This window comes from Rhagoletis pomonella, unplaced genomic scaffold (genome assembly GCF_013731165.1).
Source record: "Rhagoletis pomonella isolate Grant_MI unplaced genomic scaffold, Rhpom_1.0 Rhpom_scaffold_00001, whole genome shotgun sequence".
NCBI lineage: Eukaryota > Metazoa > Arthropoda > Insecta > Diptera > Tephritidae > Rhagoletis > Rhagoletis pomonella.
In genome coordinates this window covers 43,371,334-43,377,888 of record NW_023458555.1, presented here as the reverse complement: position 1 = coordinate 43,377,888, position 6,555 = coordinate 43,371,334, and the positions used below count along the sequence as shown (strand labels likewise).

The following is a 6,555-nucleotide window of genomic DNA, read 5'->3' as shown; positions in this document are numbered from 1 at the left end:
AAAAGAAATATATGGCTAATATGCTTTAGTACCGAATTTTAAATGACAATTTTCATTATAATTTTGGCAACATCCTACTAATCTTTCTAATCCTACTCATATTTCTGAGTTTGTGAGCTCGGATGTCTGTAGCTCAATCACGCGAAAAGGAGTAAACGGAATTGAATGAAATTTTTCACATACATACATGTGTAGATGTTCTATGATCTGGATTGGAAAATAGGCTACTTCTTTAAAAGAATTGCACACGTTAAAAAGGTTAAATAAAATTAATAAGTTCAAGTGTCAAACGAAAAAAAGGTGTAAAAGAGCTTCATTTCAAAAATATTTTTGAGGAGACTTATAAAAATATATAGCTTATGAGCTGGACTGTACTTCGTTAACTTTCCCATGGATGGTCATAAACTGAAACTAATTTCCATAAATCAAGGGTCGTCCCACAAATATTGAAATTTTCATACTGCATAAATATCTATGAAGTGGAGGGTACTCGAACTTGGGATGGATATGTATGTGAAATTAATTCCATACTCACGGATGAAAATGATAGTTATTGGAAAAGGGAGTATGGCACTTCCCCTATAAATTGATATTTTCATACTGCATATATCTGGCAGTCTTTGTGGTAGGGTACTGAAACTTATGGAGATAAAATAAATCAATTCAATACTCATGAAAAAAAAAATTATTGGAAATTGATTTTTTACGCCACATATATCTGGAGGTGTTTATGGCAGAGAACTGGAACTTGGTACTAAGATATGTATGTTTGTATGGAGAAATTTACTATTTCATACCGCATATCTCTGGAGGTGTTTATTGTAGGGTACTGAAACTCGTGGCAGACAATTGGGGTTAGAAGAAAATGGGCGTAACACCTCCAGTACAAAAAGACTTTTTCATACTGTATTGTTCCTGAAGATTTTTGTATCGAGATATATATGGGACGTCCCATGTCAAACGGACCAAAGCTCGGCGCAGAATTCTATGGGATAGAAATAAACGTAATTCATCAAATAAGACGTGGCAGAATTGAAAATTCAGTATAAAAACGTCTAGTCTTTCAGTTTGCTAAAACAGTTGTCGGTTATTAGGTCAAGATGGATTCTAATGTTTTTAGGGTAGTTGATCACGAATGTGTCATCAGAATTTCAACGTGAGGTATCAGGGTCACTGATTACGAATCTTAATTCGGATTAGAAAAATTCTAAATGGCGGACCCAATATTCCGGACAAAAAAATCAAAATCGATTTGATTCGCTTAAAATTTCCAATTTAGGGGTTCCTTTTAGGCCGCTGATTACGAGTCCGAAATCAGATTTTAAAAATTCAAAATGGAGGACCCATATTCGGTCTACCATTTATCACGGAAAAGTTCATGGCGTATGAGTTACCCAGATGAGATGAGAATGTTGCTCATACATAATGTGACCAACTATTTCACAGCTGAAAGAAGTACAGAAACTTAAAACCAAAAATAGTATAAAACTAATAAGAAAATTGTAAAAGCGGTAACGGTGTACCAATGCACCAATTAATTTTATTACTCAGAAATCTATACTATTTATTATTCTAAGACAAGGCACTTATTCCCAGCGAACTACTAATCGTACAGAGACAAGTCATGTATCAAATTAAAGTGCTCGATCTGAAATTTTGCACGAACATTTCAGATTCAAAAATCATTAGACCATTTTTGAAATATTTGCATGGAAAATTTTTGAAAGTTTTACATTGAACAAAGCATAGCTTCGGTCATTTTAATAAGCAGCAACTGCGGAGCGCTCTGAATATAGAGAAAAAAAGGAACTCCCACGTTAACACCTCGAATGAGTGTTTTCGGATCGCTCCGAATATGGTCAAAGTGTTTTTGCCTTCTTGTTTTTTTTTATCTAGTCTGTGAATTTAAAAAGAAATTTTCAATCAAGAAGGAACTGATCGTCGTTTCCGACTATTCCTGAAAAGGACCACCGTAAAAAAACTGTTGACGCTATGGCAGTTTCAAAAGTATTTAGAGGTAAACAACAATGCATAAAAAATTACTTTTGTCTAACTTTAGAACTTTTCAGACGTATTTAATAAAAAAATACTGGACTTGGCAAAGAAATTCCATAGATCCGGCGCCAAGTGGTTTTGATCTACTTAAGGAGTTTTCCGTTTTTATCTGTTTTTTTACTGAATAATATGTAAATCTGTAATTTAGCATTTTCTCAATAAAAAGAGATGATGAAAACACTTTAATACTTATTAATTATAAACATTATATTAAGAATATTTTGAAAAACCGTAAAGCCACCTTTTCGGTCTATTATCGAACTCCGCTGGTATGTTGGGAACCATATTTTTTAAAAACAATTTTTTTCAATTTTTCATATATGAATTTAAAATTATTAATAAATGTGAGATTATTTCAGATTTCTTTTGCGAGATAGAGAAGGTCGAGAACTCTCCCAGACTCTATTTTTCGAGATGTTAATTTAGTCGACTGGGTCGTTCAACCTCAGCCTGGAGCAAGTAAGATTCGCCACAGAATTTTTAAACTCTCTAATACCGTTTGATTTTTCTTGATTGAGTAGCCATTTATAATGAAATTTGTGAGCTAGAGAAGTGAAAGTCATGATTTATGTGTTGATCTATGAGTACCTTTGTTAACTGAGATCATTAACCTGTTGAAATTTTTTGAAACAGTTAAAGAAATTTCAACTTAAAAGATAGTACCAAGTCTTAACAAACAGGTATGTGTATTTTGTTGTTGCTTATCTAAAGTGTCGAAAACTTTTCTGATTTTGAGTAAAAATTAAAAATTTAAATTTGTTTGCTTCGCGAAGCATTGATCCATCATATCGCACACCGTCTTCAAAAGAGTTACGTTCGTCAGAAAATGCGAAAAACTATTTCATAGCACATGCTTATCATATGGGCAAGGGCGACTTTACCTTAGGTTTGTTTTAACAAATTATAGCAAAAATTTGCTCCAGCTTTTGCTGAAAGGTAAATAAAAGCTCTGTGTACATTTTTAGCGCATAATTTCAAAAATGCCAAATTTTGAGTTGTGACTCTTTTGAAGACGGTGTGCGATATGCAAGGCCCAGTAATCAGCGTTAGTGCTACGCATTAGGTGAATGTTCTAAACGTTGCTTTTCAATCGCTGTATGGGAAAAGGTTTCACATGCAAAAAGATTGTGACAATTTATATTTTTTGTGAGAAGAAATTAAAAATATTTGGCATCTTAGATACCGAATAATTTGAAAGAAAATCAAATCAGCTGCTCTACTGATCCTCCCTGTCAATCTATCGGTAGTGCAAAACACTGCAAAGAAGTACATTTGACTGTACGTCGAAGTACGAAGTACAACGGCTCAAAAAGAAGTACTGTACTTCCGAAAGAAGTACGGTTGGTCAAATTACTCATACATACGGTGACCATATTAACCAACGTAAAATAAAGGACTTTTTTTTCAAAACGATTTGGGAATACGTACATAAAACTTGTATGATAAAAGTACCTTAACCATATCGTAATTTAAATCAAATATTTACCAGTTAATTATATTATTTAACTGAACAAGTTCCCCTGCTGTAGCGAAAAATGAAGCCCAGTCCTTTTCAAGAACTTCGCCATCCTTTGCAAAATTTTTTTTGTGTATTTTTTTTTTTGTTTTGGGAGAACCATACAATTGTTTTCAACTAGTTTTCGTTAAGTAACATTTATTAACTGGAACTAGAGAACAAATTTCCTTCAACTTGCACTTTCTTTCTGCACTTTGCACTAAAAAATTTAATATAGATAATAAAATAAAAATTTAGAAATCGGGCTCAACTTGGCAACTGTAAGCTTTCATAAAAAAAATAAAAATTAATCAAATTAAGTGAAAAATGAAGCCTTCAGTGAATTACGAACACTAAATTCCAGTTTTGAACCACTGTGCAGCAGTGGTTTATTGCTGTCTTTCAGTGGAACTGGAAACTCAGCGTGCAACACGATCCTGGGCACAACTTTCCCTGTGCTTTATAGATTGTACAAAGATTACCGATTAAATAGAAACCCTTAAGTGCGAAACAAACTGGCGAAGGTTTTCATTATATTTTATAAGGAACATTTTTATTTTTAATATTCTGTGTTTAAACATTTACCTCTGAAAAATGCAGAGCGGATTTAAAGGACAGTTTAAGAAATAAAGGACAAAAGGTGTCCTTTATTATGAAAAAAATTATAAAGGACGGGGGGTTAAAATAAAGGACTGTCCTTTAAAATAAAGGACGGATGGTCACCGTACTCATACACCATGTACATACGATTGTAGTCATAATAAAAACATAACAACGCTATAAACATTTTGGCGAACATTCGAAAATTACCTTCGATATCCAATATGCATATCGAAATAAATTTTAGAAAATTACTCTCTCTCATTAAAATTTCAATTCGATAATGGGCTGGATTTCGAATGCTTAACGAAGGAAAAATACATTGGATAACGACGGTTCCGTTTTGCTGGAAAATGGCCAGGTTATCGAATCGAATACTAACCTATTCCACATTAGTTATCGAAGGTCAGACTGGAAAAAAAGGTCTGTTTTCCAACCGTTTTCGAATAGTTAACCAAGCCCAATGTTTATTGGGAAGGTAAAACGATTAAAAGGCACTCTGACGTTTTCCAGCAGAATAATTTAAAAATTCAAAACTCAACCACACATTCTCATTTTCACTTTCGAACAACAACAATTTCATTTTTTATTTTCAATGTTATATGATTTTAAAATTCTTACAAACGTCAGAAAAAAATCATGGCCGACGAAGAGAGAATGAATTTACCTTGTAATATTTATATCATGGTGAAATAAATATAAGGTGATGTCACTTACATAACCTCACTTTTTCTTCATGCCAATTGCGGCCATGCATTTGAGGGTAGTAGAAAAAGGGCATAAAGATTAGGATTTTTTTTTTACTTCTTTTTGGCTACTATTTCTAATACTGATTTTTAATATATATGTATATGTACATATATCAGTGGACTCCTCACCGGTTAAATGAAGCTTGCATCCATAAAATATTTTTGCTGTAAACTAGTGTAATTAGAGTTTAATTTTTTCGCTCAAAAGAAATTATTATTACTTAATTTTTATTTTTTTCGATCAATGATTAATGATTATAACAATTAAAAGATAATTTGTCATCCGTCTGAAAAAAAAAAATTAAATCAGAAGGATAAATAGTATTGTGTTATTAATTCAAAAGTAAATAATTGTAGTTCAATGACGAAGGGGGTTATCTATCCCCCCAAATCCCGCCCCCCCTGGCTACGCCACTGGTCTAACTTGCAAGTTTCTGTAAGTTTTCTGTTCGCGAACTATTTTGGATATTGCTCTTGTGAGATAACAGATGACATTTCGCCGGAATTTCGCTGTTGGACATAATAAATAGTAGGAAATAATATGCTGCAGAAACACAACAGCAAACAACAGCTGAGCTAAGAAGCAATGACATGCAATATCAGTAGGGGTATTCTCGAAGTCTTTCACGATGCGCGGATTGCATCGAATGCAAAAATACTATTCCAAATTTCGAAGAGTACGAGAGCACCCCAATGCTAGGTGGTAGCATGCATTCGTAGCAAGCAGCGAAATTATGTATCACGAGAGACAGCAAAAAAAATTAAGTGAGCAAGATGAGAGAAATGAGAAAAATATGTAGCAATTCCCACAACAAAACAACTAGCTCAGGGTCTTTTATCTTGCTATGCTATTTTGCAAAGTATATACATGGGTTTCGACGTTGCATATTTTGCAGCGATAGGAAATGTTGTTTCCCATGTAACGGGTGATTTTTTAAGAGCTTGATACCTTTTTTTTTAAAAAAAACGCATAAAATTTGCAAAATCTCATCGGTTCTTTATTTGAAACGTTAGATTGGTCCATGACATTTACTTTTTGAAGATAATTTCATTTAAATGTTGACCGCGGCTGCGTCTTAGGTGGTCCATTCGGAAAGTCCAATTTTGGGCAACTTTTTCGAGCATTTCGGCCGGAATAGCCCGAATTTCTTCGGAAATGTTGTCTTCCAAAGCTGGAATAGTTGCTGGCTTATTTCTGTAGACTTTAGACTTGACGTAGCCCCACAAAAAATAGTCTAAAGGCGTCAAATCGCATTATCTTGGTGGCCAACTTACCGGTCCATTTCTTGAGATGAATTGTTCTCCGAAGTTTTCCCTCAAAATGGCCATAGAATCGCGAGCTGTGTGGCATGTAGCGCCATCTTGTTGAAACCACATGTCAACCAAGTTCAGTTCTTCCATTTTTGGCAACAAAAAGTTTGTTAGCATCGAACGATAGCGATCGCCATTCACCGTAACGTTGCGTCCAACAGCATCTTTGAAAAAAATACGGTCCAATGATTCCACCAGCGTACAAACCACACCAAACAGTGCATTTTTCGGGATGCATGGGCAGTTCTTGAACGGCTTCTGGTTGCTCTTCACTCCAAATGCGGCAATTTTGCTTATTTACGAAGCCATTCAACCAGAAATGAGCCTCATCGCTGAACAAAATTT

General features: G+C 34.2%; 1 protein-coding gene across 2 annotated transcripts in view; it reads left to right on the top strand.

Moving 5' to 3' along the window:
• The window catches only part of LOC118744385, a 38,120-nt gene that overhangs the window by 15,969 nt on the left and 15,596 nt on the right, over positions 1 to 6,555 (top strand). The window lies entirely within an intron of this gene.